Source organism: Micropterus salmoides, unplaced genomic scaffold (assembly GCF_014851395.1).
Source record: "Micropterus salmoides isolate LMB-PRFRI ecotype aquatic unplaced genomic scaffold, ASM1485139v1 Ms_hic_scaffold_2, whole genome shotgun sequence".
Taxonomy (NCBI): domain Eukaryota; kingdom Metazoa; phylum Chordata; class Actinopteri; order Centrarchiformes; family Centrarchidae; genus Micropterus; species Micropterus salmoides.
This window is the reverse complement of record NW_024041150.1, coordinates 55,024,562-55,042,465: the sequence shown is the minus strand read 5'-3', so window position 1 is coordinate 55,042,465 and position 17,904 is coordinate 55,024,562. Positions and strand designations below refer to the sequence as shown.

Sequence of the window (17,904 nt, the reverse complement as noted above, 5' to 3'; positions counted from 1 at the left end):
CCCACCAGAATCTGACTCCTGATGTCCATGGTGCAATATGGTGATACTGTAGCAGCTGCTGAAGAACACAGATAAGATGATATTTTACTGCTCTGAGATCTGCTGGTTCCTCATTTTATCTTTGCAGCTCTTTTTTTAAGATTAAGGAAACTCAGCAGAAGTTGAATCAGGAAGACATCGTTCATGCTGACTCTATTTCTCCCCGCCCCCTCTCTTCCTTTTTTCTGCTTCCAACTCCGTCATTAGATTGAGGGCGTTCATTCTTTCAGTTAAACCAATCAGAATTTGCCACAACCTCTGTGAGCCAATCATATTGTTGCTGTCAAACTTTCAAACTGTCTTTTCTCTCCTGGAGGACCCCGACCAGATAAAAGACTGCAGCATCACTCCAGCTCCAGGCCTCCCTCCCTCTCTCGCTCCAGCAGCTGGTGGATCAAGCAGTCTTCAGTGATCCCACTGAGCCCTTCACATCCATTCTGGTTCTGGCCTCTGTGGTCACAGCCCCTCCACCAGGTAGGCCATACATCCCTCTCACATTTCTTAAACTCTCCTGTTCCTTTTCCTTTTAATTCCTCTTTAAGCCTCTTTTTCATTTAAGTCTCTCCTGACTGAGCTGAATAGGAAGTGTTTTGGTGAGAATGTGGACATGAGACAAACAGGCGTTTATCAAATTCTGATGAAAACTACTTTAACCCCTGGATGTCCTGGTTTTGGTTGTGAGTTTGGTGATTTCCTGTTTTCTTTTGTTAAATCCTTCCTCGTGGGTCTTTGTCAGTTCACTTCCTGTCCTTGAGTTGATTTTTGTTTCCACCTGTGTCTCGTTTCCTCCACCTCTCTTGGGTATTTAAGTGTGTGTATTCCTTTTTGTCTAGTGTTGGCTCGCCTGTGTTTTACAATAAGCACGCCATTTGTTTTCACTCTGGAATTTGGGAGTTTTACCTGGCTAGGTAACTGAAAAATGTTCAAATCCAGGTTTGTTGTTTCACATGTATGACTACTACTTTATTGAACGCAGATTACATTTCATTCACAGTTAACATGAGCTAGAGGAAATGAGATGTTTGCTAAGAAAAGAGTAAGTTGAAAGTTAAAACTTGAAATGATAAGAATTCTGAATTAGAGAATAATGCAGACTGTATTTTATGATAGTGTCTTTGGTTCTGGTTCAGCATTGTGTGGGTCTGACTTTCTACAATACTTGGTGACTCCTGTTTGTGGCACCCATGAACTGGTGAACTTGATTCATCCTCATCTACAGACTGCAGACATTACGTTAAAGAAACAAGGAGATTGTAACTTTGTAAAGGTGCTTACAGACCAAAAGCAAAGTGAGCGTTGTGGGCGCTGCGTTTACATACAAAGTCAATGCAAAGACACATAGCGCTGCGAAGGCATGAGCTGAAAATGTTCAACTCGAGCAAGAAAGTCGCAGCGTTCAGCGTTGGGATCATCCTGACATCACCGATGGCTTCAGAGCGTTGTGTGGAGAGGGCCGGGCAGAGCGGGGGATTGAAATGCCGCTGGCCGGCGGAGAGCTGCTGCACTTGGAGAAGTTGAGGACAGAGCAGAGAGCAGCGCTGCAGCTTTTGGACAAATAAACCCGTTTGGATTACACTCTGACAACTACGCCGTTTACCCGTGGGAGGAGCTCGGAGTAAACTGCTTTTCTTAAATTAGCTTTTCACTTTAGTTTTGCGGATGACAACGTTGATTTATCTTCACTCGAGCTTCTCAGCAGCTAGCTTCCATGCACATCCGGTCCACTGTTGTTGTTAGCGTCGGTCGGCACCCAGAGCTCTGTTGGACTAATGCTTCATATATAAGGTGAAACTGAAAAATTAGCATATCGTGCAAAAGTTAATTTATTTCAGTAATTCAACTTAAAAGGTGAAACTAATATTATATAGACTCATTACATGCAAAGTGAGATATTTCAAGCCTTTATTTGATATCATTTCGATGATTATTGCGTACAGCTTATGAAAACCCCAAATTCAAAATCTCAGAAAATTTGAATATTACATGAAATCAATAAAAAAAAGAATTTTAAATACAGAAATGTCAGCCCTCTGAAAAGTATAATCATGCATATGTACTCAGTACTTGGTTTGGACCTCTTTTGCATGAATTAATGCCTCAGTGCGGCGTGGCATGGATGCTATCAGCCTGTGGCACTGCTGAGGTGTTATGGAAGACCAGGATGCTTCAATAGCGGCCTTCAGCTCTTCTGCATTGTTTGGATTGTGTCCCTCTCCATCCTTCCTCCAGACTCTGGGACCTTGGTTCCAAATGAGATGCACTTTGGACCACTGAGAAACAGACCAGTTCTTTTTTTAATAATAATCATAAAAATTATATCAAATAAAGGCTTGAAATATCTCACTTTGCATGAAATGAGTCTATATAATATATTAGTTTCACCTTTTAAGTTGTATTACTGAAATAAATGAACTTTGCACGATATGCAAATTTTTCAAGTTTCACCTGTAAATATAAAAGACGGACAAAACTGAACATTGCTTGGAGAAAAGAAAGCGAGGAAGTTGAACTACCTGGTGAGTTCAGAAAATATGTGTCTGTAACTTTATTCCAGCTATCGTTGTACTTTACTGTGAACAAGTTAGCGTAGCATAGCCCTGATCGATCCAAACTCCATTCAGAAAACAAACCTTTTAGAAGTTGTTGTCCTGCTGACTTGCTGACAGACCTGACAAAGCATGAATTCATATGTTTAACAAATCAAACAGTTTGATTTATTTAGTTTAGTTTATTGCAATTAAATCCCAACAAAATGTTTACTTTGGTTTCATACAGCTGTAGTAATGGTGAGTTGTGTTTATTCGCGTTAAAGCGTTGAAAAGATTAAATTTGCTTTTTTAAATATGTTTGGTCTGAATGCAGGATAAGAGCTCAGTTCACTGAGGCAAACACCTGCTGTTTCCTTTACGACCTGGAAAAAAAGTTAACCCCCCGTTGTCACTGTATAATTCTCACTCTGTCTGAATCCTTGCTTTATCTGCTCCCTGCCTGACGTAACATGACACTGGAAGGTTAGAGGTCCTCCAGAGGGAAGGTTTACTACTAGAAGGGGACAAGAGGAGGGAGGTGGTTCTACTAGTAGAGGCAGAACTTTCATAGTAAAGAATATTCACTTTCCATTATGACACTGTTAGTACATGAAGGAATCACAAACACAATGTAGACTAAAGTGGTGAACATTTCTTTATTTGCAGTTTATATTGTTATCAGATATAATAAAGAGGAGACTGTTACTAGAGTTAAATGCTCGTTCCAAATGGAAAATTCACACAGCTGCTTCCCCCAAATCAGTTTGCCTCCTTTGAATATCATGCTGACTTGCTGTCCGTTCCGGTAAAGGTCTGTGATTGTGACCGTCCACCAGGACAAGTGCGTAACTTTGTGGACGAGCTGGACACGCTGCTGTCTTCAGTCCCAGAACATGACTGTTCGTTACTTGTCCTCGTTGACATGAACATTCACTTAGACAAATCAAACTCAGCAGGCTTCCTGTCTCTGATTCAGTCCTTTGATCTAACACGGGTTCGCACAAAGCTGGCAAGGTGCTGGACCTCGTTCTTGTCTGAAACTGTGCCACCGAATGCCTTACAGTCACACCTCTACACATGTCTGACCACTATTTCATCCAGTTCACAGTACGCCTACAGGAACAGCCCATTGTTCCAGCACCTTATGTCTCACACCGCCACAACCTGTCTCCCACTCACTTTGCCTCAGCGGTAGCCTCCGCTCTACCTCCCCTCAACACATTTTCCTCACCGAGGTCAATGATGCCGCACAATCTCTGTGCTCTACACTGAGCTCATGCCTGGATAGCCTGTGTCCTCTATCCACCAAACCTGCTCGCCAGAACCAGTCCCACCCGTGGCCAGTGTTGGGCTGTAATAATGTTACTTTTCCCAGTAACTAGTAGGCTAGTGTAACTAATTACTTTTCTAAAACAGTAATATCATTACAGTTACTAATGCAAGTATCGCTGCCGTACTCGTTACTGAACGCACTATCCTTGACGTGAATCCACGACTGTGTGGCAGGTCAGCAGCACCAGACTTTGTTTTTCATGTCAGCTGCCAAAAACTAAAGGAAGAAAGGAGAACGAGGGAGAGAGATAAGATCTACTTTATTGTCCCCTGAGGGAAATTTGTCTTGGGCATCATGAGGCTGCAGTAAACACCAGTAACACATATGATGGACTTTACACTCACATACATCATACAATCCACCACTGAGTATCTATGACCCTGCCCCTGTCAATCATTGATTACAAGGTAAGTAGAACCTGAGTGATATGAAACCTCAGAATTATTATATTCAATTGCATTTGAGCACATAAAGCAGAAAACAGTATGACAGACGCTAAAAGTACAACCGCCCCAATTCTATATTAAAAAGACAAACTCATATAAGATCCGGTTGATAAAAACATTAGTGCAAGCGATCAAACAATATTAAACTATGCTTAAAAATAAATAAATAAATAAAGTGCCGGAAGTGCTTCAAGCCATCTTGTTCCGAGCAGATTGTTTATTTAGGAGCGCTATGCAAGTTGGGATGAAGGACAGCTTATAGCGGTTACTTTTACATCTGCTAGCTCTAAGGCGTTTCCCTGAAGGTAAAACATCGTATTCAGAGTGCAGAATATGGGAAGGGTCCTCCAGAAAAGGAAAAGAGAGGCATTCTTTCCACAGCTGCAAGGAGCTACTGCCATTATTGTGTCACAGTCTAAGATGCAGAGAACATTGTCGTCTGTTGTAAACTTCTTTTCAGCATCTGCTGAAGCAGCACAGCAACGTGAAACTTACAGAAAGAAACTCCGCCAGCTACTGTCACTGATGCTTGGACTCGTCGGGAGAGAGTGGCGTTAATGTAACGTTTTGTAACTGCTCTTATAAACAGGCTACATGTGCAGAAAAACAGCTGTTTAAAAGTCGGGATTTACTTGCTTTATTTTTTTTATTTCAGCCGGTGGTGTTAAGAAACGTTAGGCCTCGGCTATATGCTCTGTAAAAACTGTTGTGGAAAACACAATTTTCTGCCATAACAAAAAATAGACTCCTTGCTGCTGTTATGAATAAAATATTAGGCTAGTTACACAGTCGGAGAGATGCTTTGTTTGGGGTGAAGGGGGTCGTAGTGAAAGCAGAGTTTCCCATAATTAGCCTATAATTTGGATAATTATCAACGCTGACCACCACATTTTTTTACTAGGTGTATTTAAAATCATTTTTGATGGAGGAGCTTGTATTGAGGAGCATATATTCATGCAGCACCTCCTCTCACTCGCTCCCTCTTTCTCTCTCATGAACACCGCCGCACAAACCTGTCCAAAGTTAGAATAACCCCCCTTCTGCGCCATTTTCCCCCTCAGGAAACACCAAGACTAACATGTAGCAGTCCTGTTACATCTGTTCCTTTGTCCTCCCAGGTCAATGGCACTTCACTCTCCTCGTTTACTCCTCTCACGGAGAGCAAAGTATCAGAACTCCCGACTCGTAGCCGTCCCACTACATGCCCACTGGACCCGATTCCTACAAATCTCCTCCAAGCCAAATCTCCTTACGTGGTGCGATAAATACTTTTCTGGCTTCGGGAACATTCCCGACCACTTTCAAAAGGGCTCAGGTTAAACCCTTGCTCAAAAAGCCCTCACTCGACCCTACTGAAGTTGAACTATCGGCCAGTTTCACTTCTGCCATTTTTATGCAAAGCTATTGAACCGTCTTCAAACAGGTCTCAGAATTCCTCTCACAGAATGACCTCCTAGATAGAAACATATCAGTCTGGTTTTCAGAGGGGCCACTCTACTGAAACGGCTCTTCTGTCTGTAACAGAAGCCCTAAGGTCAGCTAAAGCTGCAGCCCAATCCTGTTCTTATCGTATTTGCCTTTGACACAGTCAATCACATGATCCTTGGTCATTCCAGCCAAGTACTCTATCCACCACAGCATCAAGCTACAAACTGACTCCTCAACCATCACTCCAACCAGGGTGGTGAGAAACTTGGGAGTCATGATTGATGACCACCTGTCCTTTTCAGACCGTGTTGCTGCTGTCTCTCGGTCGTGCCGCTTTGCTCTATACAACATCAGGAAAATCCGCCCCTACCTCACTCAGTACGCCACCCAGCTTCTGGTACAGGCCATGGTTAACTCTCGCCTTGACTATTGCAATGCCCTCCTAGTAGCTATAACAGCTTGTGCGGTGAAACTCCTACAAATGGTTCAGAACGCAGCAGCGCGTTTTGTTTTTGATCAGCCCAAAAGGACGCATGTCACTGCATTACTGAGTGACCTCCACTGGCTCCCCGTGGCCTCCAGAATCAGAGTCAAGCCCCTAATGCTGCATACAGAGCTACTACTGGGTCTGCACCCATCTACCTAAACTCCATAATACAAGTTTACGTTTACGTCGGCTGCTGCGCTCCTCCAACGAACGCCGCCTGGCTCTGCCATCCCTTCCTACACAAAGCAATCCCAGTCCTGTCTGTTCTCATCTGTGACACCACGATGGTGGAACGAGCTACCACACGCCATCAGAGCAGGGGCGTCCCTCTCTAACTTCAAGAAGCCCCTGAAAACTCTCTTATAAAACCTCTAACCTTTAACATGCACTTCCTTTGCTCTTCTTCTTCTGTCCCTCACAATTATCCTGTAAGGACTGCACTTTTTGTTAACTCTTACTTCTTTCCCTTATTTAGCCCATTGATGCAATATTTGCTATTAGCTGTTCCATGTATTGTCAGTTGTAGTTCTCGTGCTGTATTTGATGCTCTGTTGATGCTTGTATGTTGTTGTTGCTTTGGATAAAAGCTTCTGCAAAATGAGTAAATGTAATGTTCCTGTTAAATGAAGTTGAAATCCAGCTGCTGTGTTCTGAACTGGCTGCAGAAAATAAAGATTTTCACAACTGATGCAGGAAAAGTGTAAATACCAAACAAAATACAATAATTCTCCTGTCAGAGTTGATTAAATCAACTCTGGTGCAGCCAAAGTGACAGCGCCATGGCTACCCCTGGTGGCAGGAAAGAATAATAAACATTAATAAACAATAAACAAATAATAAACATTAAACCAAATGACTTTCACAGTTACTGTTACCTGTTTCTGCCACTGAGAGAGGAAGTGTTTTTGTGGTAAAGGACATGCTGAAGGAAATTAATTTTGAATAATTGAATAATTAAAGTCAAAGAAAATAAAGTATATTAAACCAAAAGGAGGCTACCCCAAACTGTCACATGTTCCTCCAGCTGACTTTATGTGGTACCCCAAATCCAAAATGTTCCCAGTTTACTGTTTTGAAACTGAGTTCACAGTTGAGTCAGCAGACCCTGAACTAGGGCTGAAACGATTCATCGATTAAATCGATTAATAAAATGCATCGATTCTTCGTTTAATCCATATAACTATACAGCACAGTGTTTCACACGGACATTTATTACTGTCGCACATCACGCTTATGCTGTGAACACGGCGTCATTATGATGCCGCTGTTTGCAAAGTGGAGGAAGAGAGAGAAAATAGGGAGGGATGAAGAAGAAAGTGTCCAAAGTATGTGATTATTTCAAGCTAAAGAAAACATGTAATGTTACCGTCCGTCCACCGTAAAATTAAACTTATGTCGCCTCGGCAACAGCACGACTGTATCTAATCAGAAAGCAGCCGGTGTTCTGCCAGCGGACCACAGACAAGGTATTCAAGTCAAGTCATGTCAAGTTTATTTATAACGCACATTTAAAAACAACCAGAGTTGATCAAAGTGCTGACAAGTTATACAGAAAAAGACGTAATAAAAAACAACAAAAAAACCCCCATACATACATAAAACATATATAAATGGATAAAACCAGAGAAAATAAAACACACAATTAATGGCATACAGCAAAACAACGCAGTTAGATACAAAATAGATAAATAAAAACACAAGCGCAGGTGCCCCTAAACAGACTCAAAAGCCAAAGAATAAAAATGTGTTTTAAGTCGAGACTTAAAAGTGTGGCTGGTGGGATGATCTAATAATCAGGGGTAGATTATTCCACAGTCTCGGGGCCACCACTGAAAAGGCACGGTCACCCTTTGTTTTCATACGAGACTGTGGGATGGTCAAGAGGGAATGATTTGATGATCTGAGGGATCTGGAGGAGTGATGAAACATTAGGAGTTCTGAAATATAAGATGGAGCCAGTCCATGTAATGCCTTAAAAACAATTAGCAGCACCTTAAAATCGATTCTAAATTTGAATGGTAACCAGTGAAGAGCAGCCAATACTGGGGTTATATGGTCCCTTTTCCTTGTACCAGTTAGCAATCTAGTAGCTGCATTTTGAACAAGCTGCAAGTGTGATAAAGATGAGTGACAAATGCCAGAGTACAAGGAATTACAGTAATCAATTTGAGAGGAAATAAGAGCATGCAAGACAGTTTCAAGGTCCTTAACAGAGAGAATGGATTTAAGTTTTGCTATGATCCTTAAATGAAAAAAGCTACCTTTAACAACAGAGTTTATATTTTTGTCGAATTTTAATGCTGAGACAAAGATAACCTCCAAGTTCCTAGCGAAGGGTTGTACATTAATGGACATGGGGCCCAAATTTTTTGAGAATTCCTCGGTTGAGTTAGGAGAACCAAATAAAATCACTTCAGTCTTGTTTTCATTTAATTGGAGAAAGTCGGTTGCCATCCAACGCTTAATATCATTTAGACAGCTGTAAATAGACTGTAAGGACTTTGAATCGCCTGGCTTCAGAGGTAAGTACAGCTGTGGATCATCAGCATAGCAATGGTAAAATATATTATGTTTGCGGAGAATGGAGCCCAAGGGGAGCATATACAAAGAAAATAAGACTGGCCCCAGGATTGAACCTTGAGGTACTCCGCACTTAATTGCTGCTGAAGAAGAGGAAATGTTACCAAAGCTAACAGAAAAGTTTCTATCTTTCAAATAAGAGTGAAACCACTGTAGCGCGACACCCTGGATACCAACCCCTTGCTGGAGGCGATCCAGGAGGATGTCATGATCAACGGTGTCAAAAGCTGTGCTGAGGTCAAACAAGAGTAGAATCGCAGAATTTCCAGAGTCACCAAACAGCAATAAATCATTTAGCACCTTCAGCAGTGCTGTTTCTGTACTGTGATGTATCCTGAAACCTGACTGAAAGTTATCCAGCACATTGTTTTCAGCTAAAAACGAAGAGAGTCGAGAAAGAATGACCTTCTCCAATATTTTAGAGATAAAAGATCAATTAGAAATGGGCCTAAAGTTAAAATCCATAGGATCAAGATTGGGTTTTTTAATAAGAAGCTGAACCACAGCGTGTTTAAAAGTGGATGGAAAAATTCCATTTAAAAGAGAGCTATTTATTATAGACAAAAGGCTGGGAGCAACAACATCTAACAACACCTCTTTTAAAAGACGCGAGGGGACAGTGTCCGTAGGAGCAAAGTAGGCTTCATAAATGAGGCTATATCGATCAGTTCAGACAAGACCACGGGCTCAAAATAATTTAAAGAGACGGGGCATGGGACTAGCTCAGATGGGTCCAGACCGGAGGGTGAGATACCAGATCTAATGAAGTCAACCTTATCAATAAAAAACCTCAAGAACTTCTCTGTAATTTCAGCGGTAGCATCAGGGAGTGCAGTAGCATGGTTTAATGCAGTGTTTATTACACTGAACAAGGTCTTAGGGCTGTGTGTGTTTCTAGCAATAATATCAGAGATGTACTTTGTTTTAGAGACTTTGACCAGGCGTTGGTAGGACGTTAGGCAGTTTCTCAATATTTCGTAGGACACTTGCAGTTTATTCTTCTTCCAGTTCCTCTCTGCCTTCCTGCATTTCTGTCTAAGGGCACGGGTCTCACTATTAAGCCAAGGCTGAGCTTTGACTTAAGATCTCTTAAGCTTGAGTGGGGCAATGGTGTCAACGATGTCTGTGACTGTGGTATTAAACAGAGTGACTCTGTGCCCATGGAGGTGGACACTGTCTCTGTAAGTTTAGCAAAAGGCGAAGTTATAAAGGCATCAGAGAATAGCCTAGCTGTGGAGTAACTGAATGCCCGAACATAGCGATCTGGCATTTTAGGTTTTGGCTCAACATTTAAAACAGGAAAACCTAAAGATAAAACCAGATCAAGTGTATGTCCATGTTCATGTGTAGGACCAGTAACCCACTGAGAGAGATTAAATGAGTCCACGAGTTGCAGAAACTGGCTAACCAATGGCTTTGAAGGGCAACAGACATGAATATTAAAATCAGCAAGGATTAAAATGTTGTCAAAGTTGGGCACAAACAATGATAAAAAGCTAGAAAATTTGTTACGCTTATTGTACTTTGGTGGTCTATACACAAGTGCACAAAGTAATGGGCAGGCCAATTCAACTTTAAGTACTTGCACCTCAAGCTAGTCGCTAAGCCTCCACCCTTACCTGTTGTTATGGGAGAACTAAAATAATTACAGTCACCGGGGAAGAGTTCAGAAAGAGGACTTAGATCACCAATATTAAGCCAAGTCTCAGTTACACATAGAAAATCACGTGATAAAAAGAAATCATTTAGGATGAAAGTTTTGTTTGAGATTGATTGTACATTCACCAAGGCTATTTTCAAAGGCAAACTATCCAGATTTTGCGCTGACCCTTTTTGACCCTTTGAACAAATATTAGCGGCAGACCCCAATGCCAGTTTTGAAATGCAAGGAACAGTTATCAAGTTTGACAAGTCAGCTGTGTTACAGGGAGTCATTTTGTTGATTCTGATACTAGTCACAACAGGTATAGTGTGGACATCAGTAGTGCCTAGTAATGGGGCAGTACAGCCTCCTGGCCACTGTGGGGAGCTATTATTCCTCACAGTCAGGAGTTAACTGGGTGTCGGGGAGCTGCACCTTTTAACTCCCCTCCAGCTCTCTCTGCTACCTGCCTGTGCTAATCCATCCTTTCACCCAGATTCTTTGTCTTTATAATAACAAACAGCTGTTTCATGTGCAGGATCGCTCATTTCCCGTTTCACATTTCACATGTGTTTTCTTGATAAAACGTGGTTTGGAGACCTGCGTCAGGTGACACAGCCGCTGTCAGCTCTTGTAGTGTTTGTCCCTGTCACCGATCAGTAAAGTAGTGTGAACGCCACAACGACTTCAAGACTGCCGTCAAGTTGTGTGAACAGCTGAAAGTCGTGTAGTCTGCACGAGCCTTTAGTATAACTTGTACTCGGGTGATGTTTGTGTTTGTAAAGCAGCTGTCTGGTTGTTGGTCTGATGTTTGTTGTATGACACACTGAATTTCCGAAAGGACTAATAAATATATATCACATAAACATGCACAGCTGATCCTGTTACAGGGGGGCGCCACCTCAAAGCAAAAGTACTTCTTAAACGACGCATCGATGAATCGTTGAAATAATCTATAGATGTTTCGAATACTAAAATAATCATTAGCTGCAGCCGTACCCTGAACGCACCATCAGTTACTGTCTGTGTAACGGAGTTAAAAATGCACTTTAATGATTCTTATTTTCAAATTTGCATCTGTGGAATTTATTTATCATTTAATGTTTTTATTGAATAATTGTGAATTTTATCTCATTGAGTTATTTTTCATTTATCTTTATTTTTGCTAATGTTCCCTGTGGAAATGATCCTAGCTGCACACTATCCCTTCTGTACCTCCTAATCTTCCGTAGTGCTCCGTTTCCCTCAGTCTCGTTTTGCACTGCGAAGGCTAAGTTGTGTGGAAAAGTGCTGCTGGGCTAACGTATTGTTTACTTTGGAAAGTGAACCATTTACGTTATAACTTTCAACACATGTTGTCTGATGTCAATACAGTGATTTACGTAGCAGTTTTGTGTTAGTTCGACCGTTAAAATAAGTTTTAGCAATGCTTTGATTTTAACTTTCTAGCCGCCATTTTTACCTCAGCATGCGGGCCGTGTCATGTGACCAATGTAGCTCGTCGGAGATGTCAGCGTCTCTTTCCTTGAGTAAACGCTGTATTTTTGTGTGTTTGGGAAGCAGATGTGCAGTAAGAGGAAGCCAGAAGGCCATTAATATGTGCATTGTGTTCTACAGGAGCCAATAAATTGTGAAAAAGAAGTCATCTCATGGGTCGTCCCTCACATGCCCCAACCACACCCAGAAGTCCGCTGTTTTGAAAAAGAACAAATGGTGTGTCTCCGCCTCCCTGATGGAAAGATGACCACAGACCCAACAGAGATGAGGAAACATAAAGGACTGACCTCATGATGGCGCTCTGGAGTCAACAGCCAGCAGAGAGCTCTCTCTGTCTCTCACAGTATAGCTTTGTCCCTAACTCTTAACCATCACAACTAAATGACCCAAACCTTCATTGAAATTAAACCTTATTTAATCTTCACCCTAAAACACTCTTTTAAAGGTCTGTCCCAAAGTGAGGACCAGACAAAATGTCCTCACTCCCAAGGTCTGAAACTCTAATTGGTTCTGACAATTATAATTACAGACACACAGAACGGGAGAAAGTCAATAATTATTTCAATAATCTTCAGGCTGTTCTTCGTTCAGCATGTTTGGAGATTTAAAATGTGTCTGTGGACGAACTGAACCTGGAAACTGTGGTCATGTTTGTCCTCACAACATAACATAAAACCATGAAACATTAAATACAAACATTGTAATGGTAAAAAAAATCCATCCTCTGTCCTTTCCTAAACACTTTTCCTTGACTTTGATGGAAAACGTCATGAGGTCAAGGAAAGATGTGAAGGAGAATTCATAAAAGACAACCGCGGTGCTCAGAGAACCAGGCTGCACTTACACCAGCTTCTTTTTAACCAACTTTATTTATAACACGCGGAAGATGAGTACAGTGACAAACTCAATGCTGCTCACTTCAAAAGGTTTCCTGTCCAACACAGAATCACACCTCCTAAGAAAGGATGTTTCATTTGGTACATTTAACCATCAGTTAGGCTGCTCATAGGAAGTAACAACAACATAGATACTGCTGAAAAAACAAAAAGGATTAAAATGCTGACACAATATAATAACAAAATCAATATACAAGTAGAGAAAGTTGAGCGTAAAGAATAAATTATTTTCAAACATAAATATATAGTTTCCCAGGATGGGTGCTTTAATCCTGTTTATTGTTTATATTTGTTAAATAGATGCTCTGTTGTTTCTACAGCTGCATCTAAACATTTGAATGTCATGGAAAATTTTTTTTTTCAATTCAAAAGTTAAAGTGAAATATTTCAAGCCTTTTGTTTTAATCTCGATGATCACAGTTTACAGCTCGTGGAAATCAAAACTCCAGTAGCTCAAAACTATTTACAGGTTAAATTAAAATTCAGAATAGAGAAAAGTCGACCTGAGAAGAGCTCTAATCAGCTAATTAACTCAAAACACCTGCAAATGTTTCCTGAGCCTTTAATCTCTCACTGTGGTTCAGTTCAAATAAACTTTTCCAAGATATTCTAATATTTTTTAGATGCACCTGCACATTTATGTCGGTTTGCTGTATTTAAACTACAACGGTGAGTCGCTTTAAATGCTGCTGTTGCAAGGAATTGTGGGACGGCATTATCTCCTTTTGTCGGGTCAGAAATAAGGACCGGCCGGGCCAGTGGAAGACCTGGTCCCTACCCTAACCATAAAATTACTCTGTTAGATCTCTTCTTTAGTCAAAAACTGCGTAGTCAAAAACTTCACTGGAGACGGTCAAGAGTCGGTGCAAAAGAGTTTATTCCAATAAAGGACAGATAAACCCGAACAACATCCCTGCAGGTCTCAGGATGGAACTGAGTTGGTGGTCAGCGAACATCGCCTTATATTCACCTTAAGCTCCACCTTATCTCCTCCTTCCAGGTGGGCGTTACACCTGAACTCCACCTATAGTGTTCGCTGACCACGCCTCCCCTTTGGTGAATTTCTTATCCTCTACTGCCATCTAATGGCCTTTTTCTCGTACTGTTTTACCAAATTAACCCTTTCATTAAAGTCCCAATTTCCAATTTCCAATTAGCTATTATTATATGTAATTATTGTTACAATTTATCTTTCTTTATATTTTTTACATTACTGGATTAGAAATTCACCAATATGTTTCAACTTCAATCTCAAGTTATACAGGCATAATTTGACACCATTAAAACTCAAACACTTACAATGGTATTTTTTAAAAGAATTAATAAGGAATAACATATTTGATACATGCATAACATTCAATTCAATAAAGAAGTACATGTTTCAACAATGCCAACCATGAGGGTGCTGTGTCTCATACAAGTTTAGTTTCGGCAGCGCAAAGCTTGGTTTCATGCAGTACCTGGCCGTACCCTGCAGGACCAGGCGCCATTAATCACAATGTGTCCTGATCTCATTCTTGGCCTCAGTTTGCCGTGATCTCAGGCCTGGCGTACGTGACTTACAGCAGGTGCCTTACTACCATTGTGTAGGTTACGGTTGGCTAGGTTTTGCCTGCGCGGCCTGAGCAGCTGTTCTGCTCATGTTGGCACATTGAAAAGGCACAGGTTCATAAACACACAGAGTATAAGAATAAAATATGATAAACACACAGAGTATTAAGAATAAAATATGATAAACACACAGAGTATAAGAATAAAATATGAGTTGGTACATACTCATTAAACATTCAGTAGTTAAACTTTACACTGAAAGAATAACAGCAGCGGTCAACACCTTTTACCCTGCGAGACCACAGTCATTCTTCCAGTGGCTACACTACAAACACTTCTAAGTAATTATAACATATTGTAAACAAACAAAGTGTATAAATATGGAAAAAGAACCAATCAACCAATCTAGGAATTCAATCAACCAATCTAGGAATTATTCAACACTTTCCTTTGTAAGGAAATATTTTCCACCGTGTTGTCCACCTTTAGACGGCCTGCATTAAAACAACACGGGGCGCAGTGTCAAAGATGCGTTTTTTGTAGTCCATCTTCTGAACGTTGTAGTTTCATCACGGCAGGTCACATCAGTAACATTACGTCGCCTAGAAAAGAGCAGTCAGCTTCTCCTCTTTTCCTGAGTCCTTATGAATTCTCCTTCACATCTTTCCTTGACCTCATGACGTTCTCCATCAAGGTCAAGGAAAGCTGGTTAAGAAAGGAGATTTTATTTATTTTTCGGATGCAGCACAGCTCTTATCGTGGCTGCTGCTTAAACACTTGCGGGTCATTTCACTCAGTTAGGAACCTTGTAAATGCCCGATCCCTTTCTGGCCTTTAATGTGCTCTTCTTAGTTTCTCCTAAACCTAACCATCACAGCTCAATGTCAAATCTAAACAGACTCAAATTCCCAGAGTGACATGCGCCGGCTTGTGGCCTTTGGCTTTCTATCCCAGACTGTGAAGTTGTCTGATTACACGTGAGAGTCATGGAGATACATTAATTCCCCTAACCCTAACCCAACATGACTGCAGGTTTGACTTCCAGCAGCAGCTGGTTAAGGTCAGAGAAAGATGAAGGTCTGGTTTATTACAGCAAAAGTGACTTTTAAAAAAGAGTCTGCTGCTTTTTAAAGGCGTGAAGAGACTGAGGAACGTAAGTCTAAAGAAAGAGCGTTCCACAGTGTCGGAGCCAATACTTCTACTGTTTTCAATCGAGCACGAAGAACAACCAGAGAGCTCTGGTCAGAAGACCTAAGTGATCTACTGGTCAGACAAAATAAATCAATAATATTTAAACATTTAATTCTCTTTTTTGTACTATTTATGTGTATTAGGTTTTCTATTATGTTTATTAGGTTTTATGCACAGCTCCTCTTCAGTTTATCGTTGATGTAATTTATTTAAATGGTCGGGGGGGCAGTGATGGGTTGTTAATTATTTTAGATCATTACAGCCTAAATTGTTATCATTAATTGCATTGTCATCATTTAAAGTATTATTTTATAGTGTAAAGTTACGATCACAGTGGTAAGAATCTAAAACTGTGTGTGTGTGAGTGTGTGTGTGTGAGAGAGTGTGTGTGTGTGTGTGTGTGTGTGTGTGTGTGTGCTCCTCTCGGTGTCTAAAGAAAAAATGTAGAAGCAGAATTAGTGAAAATTGTGTTAAAAAACATACGTCAATATAGTCACAGTAAGAATGTCTTGTCTTTAGCACGCAGCACAAAAGACACCAGCTTATTCCACAAAGTCAGGTTTTTGGTGAAAATAGCATGATCAGCAGAGGGCAGGTCATCATTTTTGATCATTTTAGTATCCTTAATTAGCATTACTCATTAATCATTATTAGTCAGTTTATTAATTATCCTTACTTACTTCTTAATCTTTGTACATTACCGAGATGTGTCTTATTTTCTACTTAGAAGTGCTGTAATCATGAATGCAGTAACGAAGTTAAGATCCCTGAGTGGGAGCATTGACCGTAGACACTGAGACTCTGCACACCTTGTTCAACTGTTATCTACTGTAGATTTATGACAGCAGGAGAGGCTGCAGGTGTTCAAACTCTGCTGTGACAAGTGCATGTTTTGGTCGACTGTTATCTTCTGCTGTTAGGATAACATGACAAACTGCCGAGGTGTCAGTCTGCTGATATTAAGACTACATGTTTAATTACTGATTAAGGGGCTGATTGCCAACTTCCAACCTCTGATGCTTAGAGCCTGTGTGAGCTTTGAGTGAACTTGCTGAAGGAGCATTTGCTAACTTTGCATGGCAGAATGGATGAACTTCTGAGGCAGAAAGTGGATGAACAAATGATGATAATTTTTAATATTAATGAAAGGCACAGCACTACATATGTTATTCCTGTAGTGATTTTTAAAAAATATAATTGTGTGTCAAATTATAGACGCGTAACTTTTGAAAAAACGGTGAGATTTGAGTTGAAATGTAAATGATGAATTTCTTATCCTGTAATATAAAAATATTGAAAGTCAACAACACAGAATGATGAATGAAAGCTGGAAAACGTTGTTAATTGGTAAAGCAACACGTGTAAGTAGCTAAAAAACAGAGGATAAGAAATTCATCATAAAGAAAGGAGGGGGCAAACCAGCCCAGAGGGGGATACATAATGCTGTCTGCAGACCATAGGGTTGACTTCATCCTCCGCCCTGCTGGATGTTGTACGGGTTTATCTGTCCTGTTTTGGAATAAACTCTTTTGCACCGACTCGAGAAGTTTTTCACTGCAAACTTATATTATATAACCTATAGTGGAAAGCAAAATGGAGTATTTTTTAACAAAGTTTATAAAGCTGGTGAAGGTGGGGACCAGGCTTAACTGGCCCAGCCTGGTCGCACATCTGACCCAACAGCAGACACCTTCACCATGGAGTAAATGGTAAATGCTGTAATGGAAGCGCAGACAAGCGTCTAACACTCTCTGGGAACTCGGAAAAATCCAACTTCATGTGTCAAATGCAGCATTATTACCTGGTGTTCTGACCCTGCCTGCCTGGATCAAGTAAAACTGAACTTGGATCTTTATATTGTCTGTCTCTGAGTCGTGTGAACGGCTTCACCACTGCCAGTTTCCTCTGAAACATGACAGTTACAAATAAACTAAATTTAGGTTCAAACTAAGCATCAAGTTCATTTGCGACAATGACGTGTTTCACCTTCTAAATAGAAGAAGAGGAAGTTGAAGGTGTGAAGATTGTTAGTTAAGATAAATGTTTGCGATGATGCAACTTGTTTTCTTCAGATGTCAGTGTTTATTAGAAAACAGACAGGATCCATGGTGATGTTTGACAGCACACATGAACAGACAGGTGAAGAGTCAAACTCCTCTCCCACCAGAATCTGACTCCTGATGTCCATGGTGCAATATGGTGATACTGTAGCAGCTGCTGAAGAACACAGATAAGATGATATTTTACTGCTCTGAGATCTGCTGGTTCCTCATTTTATCTTTGCAG

The 17,904-nt window shown here is 40.8% G+C and overlaps 1 long non-coding RNA gene across 1 annotated transcript; it reads left to right on the top strand.

Annotated features, from left to right (window-relative positions):
• The first annotated feature begins 212 nt into the window (after positions 1–212).
• On the top strand, positions 213–13,008 carry LOC119912806. The gene is made up of 3 exons (XR_005446258.1): positions 213–513; positions 12,047–12,082; positions 12,224–13,008. It is a non-coding gene; the product is annotated as an uncharacterized LOC119912806 (long non-coding RNA).
• Positions 13,009–17,904: the final 4,896 nt, after the last annotated feature.